The sequence below is a fragment of the Pseudopodoces humilis genome, chromosome 9, assembly GCF_049639895.1.
Source record: "Pseudopodoces humilis isolate 2021_Gansu_Grassland_sample_001 chromosome 9, ASM4963989v1, whole genome shotgun sequence".
Classification (NCBI taxonomy): domain Eukaryota; kingdom Metazoa; phylum Chordata; class Aves; order Passeriformes; family Paridae; genus Pseudopodoces; species Pseudopodoces humilis.
Window position 1 is genome coordinate 890,824 of NC_142208.1, and position 20,809 is coordinate 911,632.

The 20,809-nt window shown below is 43.0% G+C and overlaps 2 protein-coding genes across 12 annotated transcripts in view; one reads left to right on the forward strand and one right to left on the reverse strand.

Moving 5' to 3' along the window:
* CTNNA3 (catenin alpha 3) overlaps nt 1-20,809 on the reverse strand; it is a 394,943-nt gene that overhangs the window by 266,005 nt on the left and 108,129 nt on the right. The window lies entirely within an intron of this gene.
* Nucleotides 1-20,809, forward strand: part of LRRTM3 (leucine rich repeat transmembrane neuronal 3) — a 75,319-nt gene that overhangs the window by 52,484 nt on the left and 2,026 nt on the right. The gene's annotated exons all lie outside the window — the stretch shown is intronic.

Consider the following 20,809-nt stretch of genomic DNA (forward strand, 5'->3'; position numbering starts at 1 on the left):
GAGAGATGAAGATAAATCTTGAGGCCAATTAACAGCTCCTGAATTTCAAGCGGAATTTTCGCAATTGTATGGACCTGAGCTCTCAGGAGAAAGTACACAGAACAGACAGCAATTACAGACACTCCCCACTGCTTTAGAAGCAATTACAGATATCCCCCAGCAACTGAATAATTTTCTTTACAAATAAATCTGACAGTGAGAACTTTTTAATCCTTTTTGAATTTGTCCTTAAGCAAGTAGCCTGTGCCAGCTCAATGCTGCTTGCACACTCACTGTGCCCCAGTACTGCAGCACACCGAGCCCACTTCTGCCACTTGCAGAAGAAAACAGAAGAGAGCACAGCCCAGGAACTGAGGTTTCTGAAAGATGCACCAGCCAGGAGATGCCCAGCTTCCAAGGGACAGCTCAGGGCCCTAGAGGTACACATCTAGTTTTGCAAATTACCCAAAAGTTATTTTAACAGTTGTGGTGAATGTATTAATGTAATGTATTAATATTATAATTATTCCCAATGAAATATATCAACAGATTAACCCCCTGATTTCCTTTTACATCCACTGTGCTATTGGCATAAAGCCAGATAGATCAGTTTTGATTTATGATACCGAAAGCAGGAGAATAATTAAATCCATTAACCCACTCTCCCAGAAATAAGCTGTGATATACAGCATTCTAAGTGGCTTGATGAGGAGGAAAAGATTCCATCTAGCCCAAATCTTTTGTAATTCAAACATGAAAGCCCCTGTGCTGTTCATCCTACGTGACTGTCTCTCCCAATTATTGCTACCGCTTTCATCCTCTTTCTTCAGGACAGGGGAAGAGAGGAATTCTATTAAAGCTGCTGCAGAGAGCACACAGAAATGGCAGACATCTATTCTGAGCTCATCCAAACCAGTTCAAGATAAAAGAGAAATAACTTCTTCCACTAGGAGTGAGTGTCTCTGGTGAGAGGCAATATTCTCCCACTGCTCCAGGGAGCCACCGCCAACCAACACACAGAAATGTTCCTCAGGGCCTCGCACAAGGGAGCTGGGGTCCGGTGCAAATGCAGAATTTCCAGTGTTACAAGCTCGCTCCAGGTGCCACCTCTCAGTCACTCAGCCTCTGAAGACATTTCCAGGCTTCAGGCTACCCTTCTGACACGGCTGTGCCCTGCACTGTATGCTGGCAACAGAGGATTCTGCCCTGTTTGCAGGCTCATCTGTTGCCCTAAGCTCTGCTGAGGTGCAGATCACATTTTTCCCAGTTTAACTCAAGGAGGAACAGCAGAGGTGTGATTAGAACACACACTAACAAACAGACCTTGCCAAGAGCCCTGAATGCAGTTTCACAGCCAGCTGCAGAAACCCTGGGCAGTGGGGTTGTTGTCTCTCTCCAGAACAGCACACTTGTTCCTTTACCTGCTCCCCATTTGCTGAAGACAGTTTCTTAGGCTTCCCTGAATCAGATTATTCCTGGTGATTTTACCACCAGTGGAACCTCTCAGTTTCTGAAAGTGAAAACTCTTGTGATCCCTGCATTTGGAGAGACAACCAGCACGACTCCAGCACTTCAGTCACAGTCATGTCTCCATTTGGAGTGCAAGCACAACAGAGAGGTGAGAAGAAAACAGAGCTGAAGAAAAAGTGAACAGATGGGACTTTGGCAGGAATGTCTCTGATCCCACATGAAACACAGCTATCTCCAAATTCTCTTTCAACCTACTCATTGCCCTGTTTCTCTTACAAGGACTATCCTCACTCCAAAGTGTATTTCTTTGATCTACACCTTCTAATTCTGGGAACAATCAATATCACTTGCTAAGCTAGGAACTTCTCAAGAGTAAAAAGTGGGTTTTTTTCTTTTTTGGAGGGCTGGAGAGTGGAGGGCATGGAATGCCAATGCTAAATTCCAACAACAAAAGCCTTCTGTCTGGAAGCTTACAGAAATGTTTAGTCCAAATGTTTAATCCAAATCAGACTTGACAAACACATAAGAGAAGTAGTTTGGTGCCAATTCAAAGTGTCTTTGCAAACTGGTATTTTGGAGGGGCTGAGAGGAGCTGGGGAGATCACCTTTTCCATCACTTGCCCCAGCAGCAATGGCCACAACGCATTCTTGACAGAAGTCTGGCTAATCTGCTTCTGGCTTGGTTCCTGTGAAGTACACTTCTCTATTTCCTCTGGCAGCTATTACAGTTCTTAATTATCCCTAACAGGAGAAGTTTAATCCAATTTAATCCTGTTTAAGACCTGCTTCTTGTTTTACCCACCACTATGGTGGAGAACAGATCTTCCCTCCTGTGAATATCTGAAGGGGTTTATCACAGGTTACTTCATGCTCTCTTGATTGAAGACTCCAAATCATTCTTCTAAGTCATCATTTTTCTAGATTCCAGTTTCTCCCAGTGCTGTCCTTCAGGAAATCTCTGATTATTCTGTAGCTTTACTGACACAGCTCAATGGTTGACATTGTTCCTCTCCAGCCAAGGCCTCAGCAGTGTAAAACATTAAAAGACTGAAGTACCTCATGTGACACATTTTTTTATACCAACATGCTGATGGTGCCCACACAGACTTTGTGCTGAATTGCCCCTCAGGCAGCTGTTTCCCCCAGCACAGGGACCCAGCTGAGCAGTCCCACGTGGGGGCAGAACCAGGCACAGCCCAGCTTTGCAGATCACCTCTCCCAGCTGCCATTCTGAAGCCGAGCTCTGTCCTACATCATTCCTGCAGTCTCCTCCTGCAGTTTCCATCCTCAGCTCCACACATGGAGGAGAGGTTTCTGCAGGCCTTCCCTCGCTGTTCTCCTGACCTGAGAGTGAAACCACACAGCTCAGCTCCCCCCAGGCCCTCACCCACACCTCAGCAGGATTTAATTTCACATTCCCTACCACGCTGTCTTTCACTGCCGGGTTATCCTGCAGCACACATGAACAGCCCTATGTGCAGTACCCACTCTAGCACTGATTTTCCAATTTAGGTCTGCACAGTGGCTAGAGAGCCAGCCAAGGTTACAAACACACCAAACCTCTGCTCTCTAAACATGCTATAAAATACACAAAGCAGGCATTCACATTTCCCCTGCTGTGTTTGTAGCTTCTCTGGCTCTCAGGAAGAAAACTGTGATGCTGATGCTGTGTACCACAAGCAGCCTGAAACACCAGGAGTTTCTGGTATTCCACCAGGAGTTTCTGGAATTCCACCAGGAGTTTCTGGTATTCCACCAGGAGTTTCTGGAATTCCACCAGGAGTTTCTGGTATTCCACCAGGAGTTTCTGGTATTCCACCAGGAGTTCCTGGTATTCCACCAGGAGTTCCTGGTATTCCACCAGGAGTTTCTGGTATTCCACCAGGATATTCTGCTGTTGTGACATTCCTGGGACAGGTGCCAAGCCAGGTATGTCCCACAGCTGTGCCCAGCCCCTGGTGGGGCTGTGGAGCAGGACCCCTGCACTGCAGCTCAGGAGCACACAGGCACCCTCCAAATCCTCTCTCTGCCATTTTAATATACTCGAGTTTGAGAATTCACACGAGAACGTGCAGAAATCAAATAGAAAAGAAGGGCTGCTGTGATTATAATAAAAGCTAATTTACTCACCATGCATTTGTCTACTGCTGCTGTGGAAATTGCTTTAACCAGTCCTAGCTGTGGGCTGAGAATGAAATACACTCTTTTCAAAGCTCATCAGAAGAAATAGGCATTAACGAAGCACTTTGATTTCAGAAGTAAATAAGAAAATTGGAAATTAAAGTTCCCAAAGCAACTAGAAGTCTGTCATATTGTATGTGTGTATTGAAGTGAAAAATTAAAATGCACATATGCACAATGGAGGGACTTAAAGAGCTGCCATGGAAGAGTTAACAGCACAGTATTTCTTCAGGGGCAGAATTAAAGAGATTTCTGTTTTGCCCCCCACCTGGGAAAACAGCAGACCCCAAAAGAACTGAGACCCAGGTCCAGAAAAAGGATTTCCTTGAAAATCAGAAAAAGCATAAGGACTTGTCACCTAGACAGGTTTGAAATCTCCTTTAGTACTGCTCTCCTGGCCAAATGGACTTTTCCAGAGAAAACGTTCTTCCCAACTGGACCAATTCCCATATTAATTCATGTCTGATTGAGCTTTATGTGCTGCTCTTGGTGGAAAGTGGCATCACTTCTGGCAGAGCAGATGTTTCTGCAATCACCGCCGATGAACAGCGAGTTCCCAGGCACCGCGTATCTCACCCTGCTCCCTCTGCAGGGCTGGAGCTTGGGAGAGGCAAATGCAGCTGTGCAGGGGAGCCAGGGGATGGGAGAAGTGGCAGCCAGGGTACAAACCTGACTGTGGCCTTGAAAAATTCCCTGGCAGTGAGGAGATGTCCAGAGCCACCTATCAGAGTGAGGTTTTGTACTTGATACCCCACTATCATGTACTGAGCCCTGGTGTCACACTCAGGTGGGGATCTCTGAAAGGACACCAAATCATAAACTGTTCAGATACTCTCAAATCTTGATTTAGTAAATCCTCTCACCCTGATTTATAATAAGTGAGTGATGATCCAAAGCCTGGATTTGTGGGATTATCCAAGGACTAACAATATATTTGTCAATGAGAGTGAACATATCTGCCACTCTCACTGTTAATTCAGGAGTTGAAAACATTATTATCCACAATGCTTTAAAGGCCAGGTCAGATGAGACATCATCAATTCTTACCATGTATTTGAACAGAGATGTAGTAATGTGTCACATTTAAGTAGGTGCCATAAAAATTGGAAATGTCTGTGAAACTGGTAAGATATTAGCAATTAAAAGAATAAAGGAATGTTTTACAGTGACTAGTTTAAAGATCCCCCTCCTATACTTTCAGCAAGATAACTTGGCAATAAGCAGCCAGTAACATTAGGAATAAATATGTATATAGTTCTCTAGTGTAAACAGTCTTTTTGATCCAAAATCTACTTCTGTATAATACAGACAACACAAGCAACTGCTCAAGTTTCAGCCAAAAAACCAAAAAAAAAAGTGCAGCAGGAAAACCACTATGCTAAAATCTTTCTGTGAAAAGATTCTCACTTAAAAAAAAAAACAACCAAAAAATGTAAATTAAATGGAATTTCTGTTATTCAGTCCAGATTTATCTGTCAACAATCTGCCACTTCCTTTGTTGAGGCTGCAAAGGCTGAACTCTATGAAGGACCCAATTCCCCCTTGGTGGCAAATCAACATTAGATTTGCTGTGAACGTAGCGGTTTGGGATCCCTTTTCAGACATCTGGTAAAAGACCTCTTTGCATACCCTATTACCTGGCACACGAGAAGAGTATTTTGCCCAGAAAAACAGAGCTGGTATTTGATAGTATAAATGTATCAGCCTCCTTTTATATTTGTCACATCTACATAAACATTATAAAACATACATTATAAACATACATAAAAAGAAGGGTAATGTGTGAGGAGTCAGGACACGAGGTAAGGGGCACAGCATAAAGAGCCTCTCCCTCTCTGTGCCCCTCTTCACTTGGTGCTCCAGTACCATGCAAGCCAAGCAATCCCTCATGCCCTGGCTTTCAAGTCCCTCCTGAGTGACAGTGTTTTGCAAAGGAAAGGTGGAACCACATGCTTGAGTCGGGATTTTCCCCCCTGAAAGAAGAAGAGATTGGGATCATCAAAAGGAATGTAGGAAAAAGAGGATAAGCGTGTCCCATCCAGACTTATGGCACCTTAATATCACAAAATATATCAGAAATTTTGGGTGATGTGGACAAAACAGGGTTAACGTTGGAGATGTGCTTTATTTGACTGTCCAAAGCGGTGGTGCAGTGCTGAGCAAGGGAAAAGATGGCTGGCAGGGGCACTGTGAGTTGTTTAATTAAAAGAAGCTATGTCCTGGCCAGGCCTTTGTGTTAAATGATTTGCTGTTTAAGCAACCACCTGTTCCATCAAGTTAGAGTTGGCTCTGACTGAGGAAAAAACATTTAGAGACGAAGCTGAGAAGTATTCATAATTCTCCAACGCTGAAGAAACATCAAAAATTTGAAAGGACATACAGTTCTATCCATCAAAGCAGAAGATTCCATAAAATCAGTATAAAACACATTTGTTGAACGCATTTTAAATGTCAGAAAATCCACTGAGCAAGCACATTCCTGATTACAGAATAAAATGAAAGCAGTAAAGACTCTGCCAATGCTCATTCTAGCACACTCATATGACAGAGCTCTCAGAAGTGCTGAGCTGAGGCACAGAGGGACACCCAGCCAGCCACCAGCTCACACAGCTCTGTCAGCAGCAGGGCTCAGCTGGCCCAGGGAAAGGGACCAGGAATGAAAGCACAACTCAGTGGGTTTACAGTCCCAGCACAACAGGCAGATTAAAAAGAAGCCCTGGCCCAGGGCAACACCACTGGAGAGATCCAGCAATAAATTATTATACCATGGCAAAGATTCCCACAACTCTGACACCGAGCACTGAGGCTCCCAAACACTCCTGCTCCCACTGCATGAGTTTTCCCAAACTGGAAACCCAGACAAGCTTAGCATCTTAAAACCTTCCTACAACACCTGCACCTGTGCTGCTTTTCAGTGCAGGTCCTGCCCCAGCACTATCACCACTCCTCTCATCCTTTGGCTGATTTTTGGCTGCTGATTTCCTTACCTCCTTTAATTTCTCCAAGCAAGCTGCAGGAGCTCAGGATTCCCCTGCCCTCTGGACAGCTCTCCTGGGCTCTGGGCACTCAGGGCTGGAGCAGCACGGCTCTGTCGTGCACCTGCAGCACGAGTAACAAGCTGGGGGCTCAGGTGCACTCAAAATCCAACAGTGCAGAGGCTCTGCTTGCTGCAGGGAAACCAAACCAACATGAAACAGCAGCACATGCTGCTCAAACCTCTCCAGGAACGGAAAGGAAAAAGAAGGGACAGGTAGATTAAGGGTTGAGCCTAGAATGCTCTCAGGATTTGTTTGTCTGTCCTCACTTTCAGTCAAACAACATATGTAGAAACAGCACATTGATTAAAGAGCAGAAAATAAAGAATCTCAGAAACTGACAATCTATTAGGCTGTATGTATTGCTCATAAAGAATAAAAGGTAATTTGTTAATGAAGAAGAAATGAACATATCAACAATTCAATGCAAATCATCAGCCCAAGCAATTGCGTTAGCTTCTCTGAATGGCAAACAACTTTTACCCTCCTCATTTTTGCTCTTTGAAGCTTTTCTTTTTAAACAACAACAAAGAAAAGACAAAGTGTGTTATTTATTCAAAGCACATAACTGCTTTTCAGAAAATGAATTTATTAGAGTGTTTTGAAAGCTCTACTGCAATTTTTACATTTACTCCAGAAAGTGAATGATGGCATCTACTAGGATGCTGAGTGGTTTATCTTACAGATACAACCCAAGATTAAAATTAATTATTCCTCCTTTCCTTGCTGCACTCTTCTCAAGCTGCCACTTACCCTCTGGAGTAGTTCACAAGATTATTCTTTTCATCCCTTTCCTCAGTAACATCAAGACAAGGGTTATGTGTAAATACAGCGTTCTTCATAATTTTACTTTCTTTTAAAGCATCAGTTATTATTTCTATATAGGGCAGCTTTATGGCTGTTGTGAGATGTGGAAGACAGTCTGGTCTGTAGGAGCAGAGAGAGTCGATGCAGCCCGGGCTGGCAGTGCCCCCTGGCACCCAGCCCTGGTGTGAGCAGTGGGGTCTGAGCTGCACAGCCCTGGCTGCAGGGCAGGAACCTCGGGGAGCCCCAGCAGCCAGGAGAGTGATTTCCTGGCACTGAGTGCTCTGCACAGAGCTCTCAGGCAGCCAGAGCCCAGCCTGTGCCTTCCACTGCCCTGCCAGGAACACCATCCTCAGCTGGGACCTGCCTCACACCTCGGGGAAGGGGAAAAACAATGAGAGAGAAAGTTCTCATACGGGAATTCATAGAAGTGAAGTGCTTCAACAGTCAGTAACTTGGCTCTATCTTTTCTCAATCACGATACTCAATTATTTGATCACCTTTCTCTTCCAACACGCTGCCAAATCCCCCGTTTCCACCAATAATCCTGGGAAAAAGCTTCCTCAGCTTCCCTTTTATAAACCCGTGCTTGTAAAATCGGAGTTACAAAACGTGTTGCTGATGTTCATGAGGAGAATTGGAGATTTTTTTTCTGTACAACTGAAAAAATCCATTGCTAGAAAACAAACGTGACCCATTCCAGTTAACTTTACCAGCTTTGGGGTAAAAAGTCTTTCATGGGGAATTTTCCAATATAAATTTGAGACTGGCAGATTTCTGCACCAGCCACCTGCATCTTTGGGTAGCTCAGCTGAATAGTTCTCTGTTCATCTATTTTTAATGTGCAAAGCACATTAGCAAAAGGAACAAAATGATAAATAGCAAACTATTCTTTAAAAAGGCAGAAGACATCTCTGTCACGTCCAATTCTATCAAACATTTCTCTCTTATTCTAAAATCCCCCTAAAGAACTTCTGACCAAGTATTTTAAAAAGAGGTTTGTAAATTAGATGTGACCTCTGCTTGAAAGCTGATTGCGAAACTTGGTCAGAATTTCAGCCTGCCTGCTGTGCATACTAAACCACACAAAAGCAGATTTTGAAAAAGCAGTACTAGAAATTAACCGAGCTTTAATCATTCCCATGCAAGCTCTTGTAGTCGAGGTTTCACACGAAGGCTTTCAAAGCAAATGGCTTTAGAGAGGGGTTTGTGAGAGGTAAAGTTAGCTGAGACAATTCTCTGTGGAATCCCAGGGGTGCCTCCCCAGGCCCCTGTGCAGCACTCAGAAACAGCCAAGCTGCATTCCTGCATGGCTCCAGGCTGCAAGCAGAGCTGCAGCATGCAGCACTGCCCAGGGAACAGCCCAAGGCATGCCTGCAGCCCCTGCCTGCACAGGAGAGCAGCTGTTCAGAAGGGATGTCCTGTGGCCCAGGACTGTAGAACCACAAGAGCACTCCATGGTGACCCACCACATGGAGAATTCCAGCTCTTCCCTCACCACAGAGGCCACTGGAGCCGGGAATGCCACAGCAACATGTGAGCAAGCTGTCACTGCTCCTGTGGCAGCAATCCTGGCAGAGAGCAGCGCTCCTCAGCAGTGACACTCCTGACCTCTTGGTGCTTTAGAAGAGAATTTATGGCTGCATAGTCACACTACCCAGAACCACTTCTGCCTTGGAAGTCCTGACACTGCATCAGAGTGCCACCAGAGCTCTACATCTGGGACAAGTCAGGGTCTGCACCTGAGTGCTCTATTCTGAGACAGTGCAGAAATGCCTAAGGAAATGGAAAGGAAAAAAAAGGGGTCCAGGCCACATCCTGATGCATGACACACATCAGACACTGATCTGCCCAAGCAGCCAGGTGATAACAAACAACTGACACAGGGATTAGCTGCCTTCTGTCCTGACAACTTCATTAAGCCATTTCATTAGTAGCAGCCACCAAGCATTGCACTGGCACTGTTAGTAACTCCATCTATTGGTGCTAGATAACCTTTTTTGTCTGTGTTTAATGTCTGAGATGAGATGAGATGAGATGGTGCTTTGTGACCACCATCCTGCTAAAGGCACGATGGCCTGAGCAGAGGAACCAATCCTTGAAATTATTCTCAAGGCTCTCAGAACTGGTCAAAACACACAGATGGATTTTTTTTTCAATAGAAAATTGCAATTAATGAAATTAATTTAAAAAAAAAGAAAAATATATACACCATATCTCACTAAAACATCTAGAACATTTGGATTAGACTACAATGTTCTCATTACAATTTTAATACACTACTGCCATTTTACAGCTTTAATCAAAATTTCAAAAATCAATTTTGATAATCCATATTGTTGAAGGTTTAATTACTAAGACAGCATGTGACAAAAACCAGTTAGAACAAAATATTCTAATTCAAAATGAAAATATGTCCAAAATGTCACAAGTCCTTAATTGTTTTTTTCATTCTAATTCACACCAGCATCTCTCAGCTTCTTGAATCTCCATCTAAGTGGAAGTTCATGTTCCATCACCAGGATCTCTCCCTAGAGCGAGTGAAGGTGGAATGTGAGGCCTCAGAGTGTAAATTTCTCCTCATTTTGCAAAGCAGCACTATTTCATTATCTTTAACATGCACAGACCCATTAGCACGGGTGGCTCACACACAATCTTACCCTCCCCAAGCACAGAGGGTGATGATTGCCAGCACAGCTTTCCCACTTTGCACCTGCAGCAGGAAATCCCAGCTCAGGCCCAGCACACCCGCACTCCCTTCTCCCTCTCACACAGCTGGGCCTGGCCCCTGAGCCCTCCAGGCTTGTCCTGTTCTCCACAGAATCCCCTCCCTTGTTCCAAGAGCCCTCTGAACAGAAACACATCCTGTCTTGTAAATTCTGTGCAAGTTTCCCTACAGAATTCATGTGTTTAGCTACGTTGTTTGTGCTACTGTCATTTGTCCCAGAAGGATTCAAACTCCATTCTTCTTCTCCAGACCAGAGCTGCTGGAAGCACTGCCAGTGCTGTTCCACACCCATTCTGTGTGCTCCCCAAAGTCCTGTGGGCTCTTGCTGGACATGGGGGGGTTAATACTGTTTAACATCTCAGGCTGCATGAAGAGAACCATCCTCCCTACTCACAGCACCAAAATACTGCAAGCAGCTTCCTTCATCACACAGCAACACAAGCCCATTTTGACCCCAAGGAAACACACTGACCCAAAACAACCGTGCAGCAAGGGCTATCCACTGCTGAAATAAGAAAATAAACATATTCGTATGGGTTCTAGCAAAGATCAAAGGGACTGGGTGTAAGTGGCTGGCTCTAAAGAAATATCCCAACCAGTCTGCCTTTCCCTCACTGCTCAGGGTTTCTTTGAAGAGGAAATTCACTTTACCTGCACAAATCTGAAAGGAATACACTGGCACCAAGTAGTGAGCAGGATGGGGCTTTAAGATCCTGTTTTTTAGGCCATGAAGGGCAGCCCAGAGAGGCAGGGAGGCTGCTCCTGTCACAGCAGCGGTGCCATGAGGATGGTGCAGGAGGGAGCTGTGCCCAGGGCTCAGCACCACACGCTGGGCTGAGCCCCTGATGCCTGCAGAGGCTGCCTGGAACAGAGCTAGACAGGGGTAAAGGAATAAAGTGGGTATTTATTAAAGACCTTCCAAGGATACACCCCGGGCAGAGCAAGAGCTCAGCCGTGGCTCCAGCCAAGATGGGCACCCTGTCAGGAGTTTTCCCACTTGTGTAAGCTCTGGTCCATTTCCATACTGGGGTTAATTGTCCAATTCCAGCTCCAGGTGATGCAGTCCCATCCTCCCAGACTGCTCTCCTCAATTCACTGCTGTTAACACTTCTTGGGCCCGAGGCTGCAGCGGTGTCCTTGGTTCTGGGGCTGCAGAAGGATTGCTGTGTGTGCCTGAGCTGTGACCAGAACCTGCTGACACTCTGTATGAAGTTCAGAGTTACACACTAATGCAGTACAGAATCTGGAAAACATGAAAGCTAAAACTTGAGGCATCAGCCTGGACACCTGAACCTGTGAAACACCTCCCCAGGGCAGGAGAGCAGCGCTCAGGACACCTCCAACAACACCAGGGCTTTACCCCCGGCAGGATGTGGCTCTGCAAACTGCTCTGCTCACCCTGGGGGCTGCCTGCACACCTCTGACACGGTGACTGCCCCTTGAAACCCTGCCAGGGCAGCTCATTAGAGCAGCACTGAGGAGTGCAAAGGACAGCCTGGCTACCAACAAACCATCACTTCAGATTCCCAATGCCTGGCCTGGATTCTGGAGTTAATATTAAACTGGCCAAGTGATGCTTCCCTGCCCTGAAAATTTCGCAGTCCTATGTTGGAGTCTGAGGCACAGATTGTGCCTTCGTCTCTGACATCCAAGAAAACACTGAATTTCATATGACACCCTGAAAATAACTGTTAAATAGAAAAACTAAAAGTGTGTGTGGATTAGAGTTTTCTTAAGTCACTGGGTGAAAAAGTTGGAGTTTAGAGTTTAAACTAGTTTAGAAAGCAGAAGACAAGATGGAGGGTGTTGTCTCTTTTCCTTCTTCTTCATCTTCTTCTTCTAGAGGTTTTTGGGTGGTAGTAGGGGATTGGATAGAGAACACCACAGTGCAGCACACAGGTGATGGGTCATTGGGTCACTAAGAAAAATAATTTACGTGTCTATTGTTAATTGGGTAAGAATAAGTATAAAGATAAAAGAACTGCATATTTCAAGGCCATTTTGTGCTATTAAAGCCAACTTGAGCCAGGCTAAGGGGGGTTGAATTTTTGCAAAAAGTCCAGGGCAGGGAAGACTTGCCAAGTCTTTTAATTATATATGAATAAACACGAGAAACAAGAAGCAAACGAGCCTTTGGAGAATCTTTCCTGAAACAGAACTGAGATAAGGGAGATTCCTTGTGAGGGAGTATCCCAAGGGGCTCAGCCCTGGAGAAACCAAAATCCTACAGCAATAAGTAATACAAGTAGTAGAAGAGCAACAAGTAATACAGCATCCTAAACTGAAGAATTGTTTCATTTTGGACAATTTAATACACAAACAGCCAGCCTGAGTGCCACACAAATGTCAGAGCAGCAGAGCAGTCGATATGCATGGCAGAAATATTTTAACAAGTGCAGATAGTAATACATCTTAGAAATAAAAAAATCTAGCATGTACTGATATACTGCTTGGGAATGTAATGCAGCTTTTTCCCTCAAGAATTACACAGTGATAAAATGTAATAGGATGGCCTGTCAAAGAGGGAAATAAGTTAAAAAAAGGAAATTTTTTCATTAGCATCAATATCAAACAATGTATGTACAGGATGCGATGGTTAAGGAAAAGAAACAATCTATTATTACTTCTGTCACATCAGAAAATAACAATTTTTTATCAGTCAGGTATATACAGTAACCTTATTAAGAACCTTTACTGAGAACTGGTTGATCAGTACATCCCATGCTCCCCATCCATGAAATTTATAAATTATATTAAGCCCTGCTCTTGTTTTTCAAGCTGTGTCTGGTATTAGTCTTCTGTTGTAGTGTCATTCAATTTTTAACCAACATTTTTCTTTAATTTACTTAAATAATTAAACAGAGCCTATTCACTAATGTAATCGGAAATACTTCACTCAGAAGAGTTTTATAAAATTATATTATTCTGCAGAAGTAAACAAAAACCAAAACAAATTATCATTTCATGGTAAAGCCCAAGAACCGAGTCTGATAAAGCGGTATTCTATTTAAACATTAAATGTACATTTCACTTTTCTCCTAGATATATTCTTTTCTATTAAATTGTTGACTTTTCAGTTAGAAATTTTTGGTTTAAACTCTTCCACGTGTTGAGTGTTTCTCCCAACAGCCATTAGGAAGTCTCTTCTCTCTGGGTGAACATACCATTTCTCCTACCACTAACAAAGAACGAGGACTTGATTCCAAGGAGAGCCTCTGCCAAAACTGCAGAAGCATTTTGGCATCATTCAAAGGGGTTTTTGAAGATATATGAAAATGCTCTTGTTCCAACAATTAGAAAATATCGATATGCTGGTGATTCTACTAAAGTGCAATGGTAGCTATATGGCAAACTGGTCTTTTGCCTATTTTTATTATTCTTTGAATAGATTATCATCCACTCCTCTTCGAGCAACACAAACCCACCTCACAGAACAAAGGGAGGAAGGATGTGAGAAGAAAACCTGGAATTCTGTGCAGCATCCATTACATTTGCAATGAGAACAGCTGCACTACACAGTGCAAAATAGACTTCAAATACAAAACACTGCCTGCAATAAACAAACCATTTTAGTTTCAGCAAATTATTAAATCCCAAGGGAATCTGTCTGTATCCTTCAACTAATTCAAAGATTTACACGCAAAACTGGGCATGTGGGGCACATCTGGATTTGAGTCAGGTACTTCAAGGGACTTTGAGACCATAAAAATCAGCAAATGGATTAAAGCAGTCTCAGTATAGGCTTTCCATCTCTGACAGGTACGCCTGGATTAGTCACTGGAAGAATATTACTCATATTTTAAGCTGATTCAGGCTGTCAGTGTTAGATATTTAAATAATTTGGAGAACACTGTGCACAAAGCAACACCACTCCATAGAAACAAACTGTTTGAAATGTAGAGAGGAATTTCTATTGCAACACGCCTGGGACTGAAATCCAAACCCCAGGATTAACACCCTCATTGTTTCCTGTGCCCAAAGAGGCACTTTGAAGTTATGCCTTTAAATGATTGCACACACCAGACAGCTCCAGGCGTGCTTTGGCTCAGCACAGCACCACGAAACGCAGCAGGACACAGAGGTGAAGGGGGACTGAGGGATGGAGGGGCATTGTTTGTGTTTCTAAACCCTTCTCACACACTTCCTAAGGCCCCAGGGTTTGAGATTTACATGGGAATATCCCTGATGCTGTATCACTGACCACTGGATGCCTCAAATTCCCTGGCAGCCAGCTGGGAGTGCTGTGATAGCAGCAGAGCAATGGGACTGCAGTCCCCTGCAGCAGCTGAGGAACATCCTGCCTGACACACGCCAAGCTAATGAAATTCAGCGGGGCTGCATCTGCAGGAAGGGCTTTGCCAGCACACCTCTGCCAGAGCAGTGTGACAGGATTCTGTCAGCTGCAGGTGGGACAGGAAAATCTCTCCTCCAGACAATATCAGGAGAAAAGCATTGAAAAGATCAGCTTTTCATTGTTTTTTTGTGGGTTTTTTTAATTGGTACCCCATGTTAATCTCAAGGTATCTGTAATACAGAATACAAATGAAATACATAGTTTGTTTTCAACTCAGTTTCTACATGCTAAATTTGGGGAAAATCAAGCTAGCAGAGTAAATAAGGCCTCCTCTTGCTCTCAGACACAATACAAATCCCTCTTCATTCCAGATCTACCAGTCTTGTGGCCCTGGCTTACGATATGGCAGGGAAATGCATTTGATCCAAACACTCGTCTCGTTAGGTGAGCCACAGCTGGCTCCAGCCTTTGCACAGCCCCAAACCACAATCACAGCAGAACTGGCTCAGTATCAAGGGCTGACAACTAATACTCAAAATTCAGAACCACGCTGTGTGGTTGCACTGTTTGTCTCAGCACCACCAGACTCTCCTGTAGCCGAAATATCTGCTGTATTTTGGGATACAGCACTTAAGAGAGCATCAGGGCACCTCAGTGAAAGCAGCCAAAGAGACAGCGTGGACTGCAAGGAAGAGCAAAGGTGAATGAGATAATGGCAGCCAACATCAGTATAACTGGAAGATGGAGAGCTCACACAAATTATTAATATGGTCAGTAATAAGAAGGATTCCTCCTCCCTAAGACAGAAATAGAGTGAAAGCTATAAAACTGAGCAAGAAAGATTAAGGTTTGGAAAGCAAGAGAGAGAAAGGGCAAAGTGTAAAAAGGAAGACGTTGGCATCATCACTTTGTCAAGTTCCTTGGTATTTTCTAAACCCCCTCTTACTGGGGTTTTAATAACTTCAGCTCTCACTAAATTTCAAACTTAGCCTTCCTAGTTAGATACACAAACTATACAAAATGAAAAGTAAAGAACCAGCTAAAGATTGTATCAATAAAAACACCTTCCTTTTCTCAAGGTAAACCCATGATCTGTGGAGTCTGGGTTGCGGTTCTGAATATTCAGAGTAGCTAATACTTCAACTGCTGGTTCATTCAGTGCTGTTTATTCTGCTGCTGGTTTATTTCTCTGTAAACAAGCCTGATGAAAATTAATGAGATTGCCTGTTACAGTACTTAGGGGATATGAAAATTGCCTATTACATTGAAATAATTAGAGAAGGAAATAAGATCATATTAATCGCACGCTACAGAAGCCTACCCAAGGTATGCAAACCCATCCTCTGAGGAATACAAAAAATTCTACTTAGAGCCCACCCATGGCCCAAAAAGTTCAACCATCAACCAAACCAGGAACAATTAGTAAAAATCTGTGCAGATAGCCGCAGCTGGTGCTGTAAATGATTGGATAGTGCACCTGGCAGTAGGGTTCAGTGGGTTTTGCTGGTTATGAGAAATACCTGATTACCATGCACAGACCTTGCTCTCCAAAACACAAAATGTGCCCTTGGGCCTGGGGAAGATTTGCTGCAGGACCAAGCCTCAGGCTCTTTAACTGAACAAGGCACCCTGATGTTCAACAAGCCTGGTGTGGACAAGATTAGAACAACTTTTATTCACTGCTTCTTCTACTTTGTGATCCAAGAGGTTTTGATTTAAGGGAGACAGACCTCCCCTAAGCATGAAACAAACCTGGAAGGTAAATCCAATTAATTTCATTGGTTTTCCTCTTAGCATTCTAGAACTTTCAGAGAAGGGAAAGGGGTGCAAGGACCTCTTCCAGGGTCTGTCCACACGAGTTACCAGATGTACAAACACACATTACCTACATGTGTGGCTTAAACACCCCTTCTCTGAGACATCTCTACAAATTCACTTTGCAAAGGTGCCTTTCTTCATCTTTTATTCTTACAATTCCCTCATATTTTAAGCTGACCTACTGATTGCCCAGCAGAGGATTATAACTAGGATATAGAATGATGCTCAGGTTCTCCAAGCTGCAACAAACCTTACAAAGACAAAAGACAGCTTGTTGTGTGTTTTTTCCAGGCACCACTTGGATTGGAGTCCATCATTTATCCAGCATCTAAAGTAAAAGCTTTATCTGATTCACTTGTAGTCCCACGAAGTTCAGCGCTGCTGTTTTTAAATGATACCTCAGTAATTATGCCTTCAGAGCCTAGCTAATAAACACCAAGTCTTGCATACAAATTAAAAACAAATGAGAAGCCTAAAAAGGTTAGTGCTCAGTTAGATATGGATCTAATTGTAATAACATTGTAAAGTTACTTTAGGATAATGCACACCTCTATTAAATATTATGAGCCATATTTCAAGCAACTGAATGAATTAATTTTTATTTAGTCACACACTCTCATACCTACTTCCTTCATTCACTTTACTCCATTAGAACTTGAAGGACTGCTATTTAAAAGAAACAAAAATCCAAAACTGCGGGTTGTTCAAATTAAAAACAAAACCAAACCAACCAACAAATAAAATCAACCAAAAAAATCCACACAGACAAACTAAAAAAAAAAAAAAAAGCAAGGAGATATTTGTCAGGGAGAAGAGTTCTTATAATTTGTTCATTTTTCTAACATCACTAGCAAGCACAAGTGTCTAACTGAAAAAATGGGGGAAAAATGTAATACTTACTCCTTTTTCAGAGCCAAGCATGCAATTAGAGCTAATCAAGACACAAGTTGTTCTCATCTTACAAATGTCACATTCTTTGCAAGAAGGAAAGATCTTAAGTAAATATCACCCTGTTCAACTTTTAGGAAAATTAACAACATGCAAGACAAAATGTCCAGCAGCTAGGAAACCATGGCTCATTATGTCTTAGCTTGAACCCCAGTGGACTGAATCAGTGAAACACAAAATCTTTTCCTTCTGCTTTCTCCTCTTCCTTATCATAAAACGAAGAAGAGAGGGCTTAGCAGCTGTTAGCAGCTGTTTGCTCTGGCATTTCAAAAACTGGTGAAGGTGGCTGTCAAAAGTAGTATGTGCAAATTGCTGAATTTTTTTTTTTTATTCCTTCTACTTTATATCAAATTTACATTGACATAACAAGAAAAATAAATAGAAATAGCCTGGCTGTCCCATGGAACCTATCAGTGGTTAAATGCTCTCTGCACTCTCTTCCAGCTCTCAGAAAACACCAGTTTACTGTTCAAGTGTCCAACATTCAAAGCAAAGCTTCAGAAATTCTGGTCTTTGTTTGTCATGGTGATTTTTACTTTCTAATGCCATCCTAGGGCAATCCTAGCACATTTCCTAGGGAATGTGCTGCACCACAAATTACTAAAAAATCATGTTGAACACTGAACAGGAAAGATTCCTATTCAGATGGACCGTAATTCTAATCATGCACTCAGTAAAGATATTTTTTAGTATCAATACAAGCCATGGGCATTCAGCCACTGAAACAACTGAAGTTCAGACACAACAGCTGCTTCAGTAAGAGGTTTTATTTTGTTTCTACTGCCTGAGAGACACTGGGTCCTCCTCTTAGAGTGACTCAGTGATGGTTTATGAGTCTGAAGAGGTTTTCAGGTTCCTCACCTGCCCTTTGCTGCCTCACTCAGGTCTTTCCCTGATGTGTCTTTCCCCCAGGGATGTGCCATTTAGCCAGACACAGCAGTGAAGGGAAGGCACAAAAAACCTGGTTGGGTTCAGCTGTGCCTCACAATGTGGGACCCCAAGTTAACCACAGATGAACATGTTAGAATAGAAAACCTGCCAAAGCCAAGCAGGACCCGTGAAACATTCCACAAATGCGTACCAGAAAAAAAGCAAAGAGTTCCTCAGTACTGAAAATTCGTGCAACATCTGGACAGGTGTGCCCTTTGAAAAGAAAACACAATTCTCCCTCACCAAGAGGGCATAAACATTTGTGTGAAGAACCATTTTGCTGGTCAGTGAAAGCTACTCTTGCTGCCCATACTTTTGGTAGGTTTTTAATTAATTTTTATTATTTTAATAATTTAAATAATTTAAAATAAAATTATTTTAATTAAGCCTGACCTGAGTAGAAGATGAGTTTCAGAGAAGCAAGAAAAAGCCTGAAAAATCTTTGCCTTTGCACTCAACTCCTCCGTGCCACTGACAAGGAAAACTGGCTGACCTGCCACCCGTCCCCAGGACGTCTCGTGCCCAGGTTCCCACCAGCTGATCCAACAATGCCCTGTCCTTTACCAGGCTTTCCAAATTCAGCCTTGGAAAGGCTGAAGTACACGAAAGAACCACCTAAGAACCGAGCAGTTTGAAGGAAAACTGAGTGGCTGGAGATTCCTGCAGCTTTTTTTCAGCACTTTCAAGGGACAACAATTCAACCCAAAGCACTCACTGCCTTCCAGTGTGGCCTCCTGACAGCGTATACAAATTACCACAAAAAGTAACTTCTGCTAGCTCTACCCCCACAGCTGAATTACTCCTTGGTAGGGGAGCCAGAAGGATCTGAACTCTAAATCCAAGACTGTCACAAATTGGCTCTAACAGATTTATCAGCTCCTTTAACAGAAGTTCAAGGATCTCCCTTGTTTCACAGCGCAGTGGTTTAAAGTAAATAAGTGCTTGAAGAGGCAGACAGTGAAAGAAAAGTCAGACAGGTATTTTCTTTTCGTAACTGGCTATCAGACAGCTCTAGGGCATTCCAGAGAGAAATTAAGGGACTTGTTACATGCAAGACCTGCCTAAATCACTTCTATTGCTTCCATCCTTCAGCTCATTTTATTCTCCTGTTTCAGTGTGGTTTTCTTATTTCCATCCCTCCTTTTCACGATCATCTCTTTTTCAGCTCTATTTCTGTCATCTTTGTGGAAAATATTCCATTGCCCTATTGTAATTTGCCATCATAACATTCTCAAGCCACTCCAGATCTGTGCTGTCCCCTTGTGCCTTTATTTTCCAAGTTTTCATTCTCAGGATTCTGTGGCTGAGTCTTGAAATCGCCCCAAGAGGTCTGAACATCCCACGTCCATGAAATTTAACAAAATACCAAAGTCCTTAGGCTGAAAATATTGCCTCTAATTCTAAACACAATGCAATCAGAAAAAACCACAATTTTGTGTCTAATGAAAGCGCAGCCAAGGTCAGGCAATCAGATCAGAACACAGGCACAGCAGCAGAAGCTTAATAAATGCTGCAAGGCCTTTGCAAGAACCTTTCCCATCTTTGCTGAGATATTCATCTAGAGCTATGAGCGTTCCCCTCCCCAGCCAGTTCAGAACCAAACACACTTCTGCAGGCTGGAGAAAATAACCCATTTCCTGCAGATCCCTGTAATTGCTACAGAGAGACCAGACCCAAATTATCTGCCTCTTTTTTTTTTTTTTAAGAAATAAAACAAAAGGACTTTTTTTTTTTTTTTAGTCTGTGGTAACTTTTCAACTGCCACCGATGATCAAAAGAGAAATTAAAAATAAATAGATTAAATAAAAGAAATAAAAATCAATATTCCAAACACCAGACTACATCCTTTTCAGGACTGAACAGAATTATTTTTTAAAAAATTCTGATATGCCATACAGTTTTGTAAGTAGAAACTTTTAGCTGCACTTTCCATGTAAAGTAAGTCTAGAGCTTTACACTCCCCACTGAAAAGACAGAGGGTTGTGGGAACTTCCCCCTCACTGCACAGAAATTCAATACTATGAATGAAATTCAGCTTGCAGAAGAGATGCTTGAATAGAAACTGCAATTTTAAGGCTTCTGAAGTGCAAATCTAAGATAAGCTGGGGCATTCTGATGCTCGTCTGAACCTGAACTCCAAACAATATGAAGCTCCCGTGTCGCTGGTGATTAAACACTGCAGTGGGTTTTACTCCAGAACTGCTGTCAGAGATGAGAACTAGGCATTCCAATTGCTGGGATTTTATTAGGTTATTTATTCATTTCAAAGAACAGGAGGTTCTTCATGACTAGAAATTTCATTGAGGCACATCCCCTGAGGAATGAAAGCAGGAAGGAAAGATGCACGGGAGGACACAAATAGGGATGTTCCCTGTTTAATTGCAATGCCGGGAGGGTTGAGGTCTCCTTCCCCAAGCAGGAGTATCTCACCTGTATTTCCAAAGGTTCCACAGTCAGTGACAAATTCAAGCCACTCACTTGAAAAGGCACTCACATGAGTGATTATAGCTGAGGTTAATTACATTCTAAAGATAATTGAACTTGAATCCCATCTGAATCTTCTCAAACACATCCAAGAGCACGCACAGCCCTGGCCCCGAGATTGGCAGTGCTGGAGTCAGG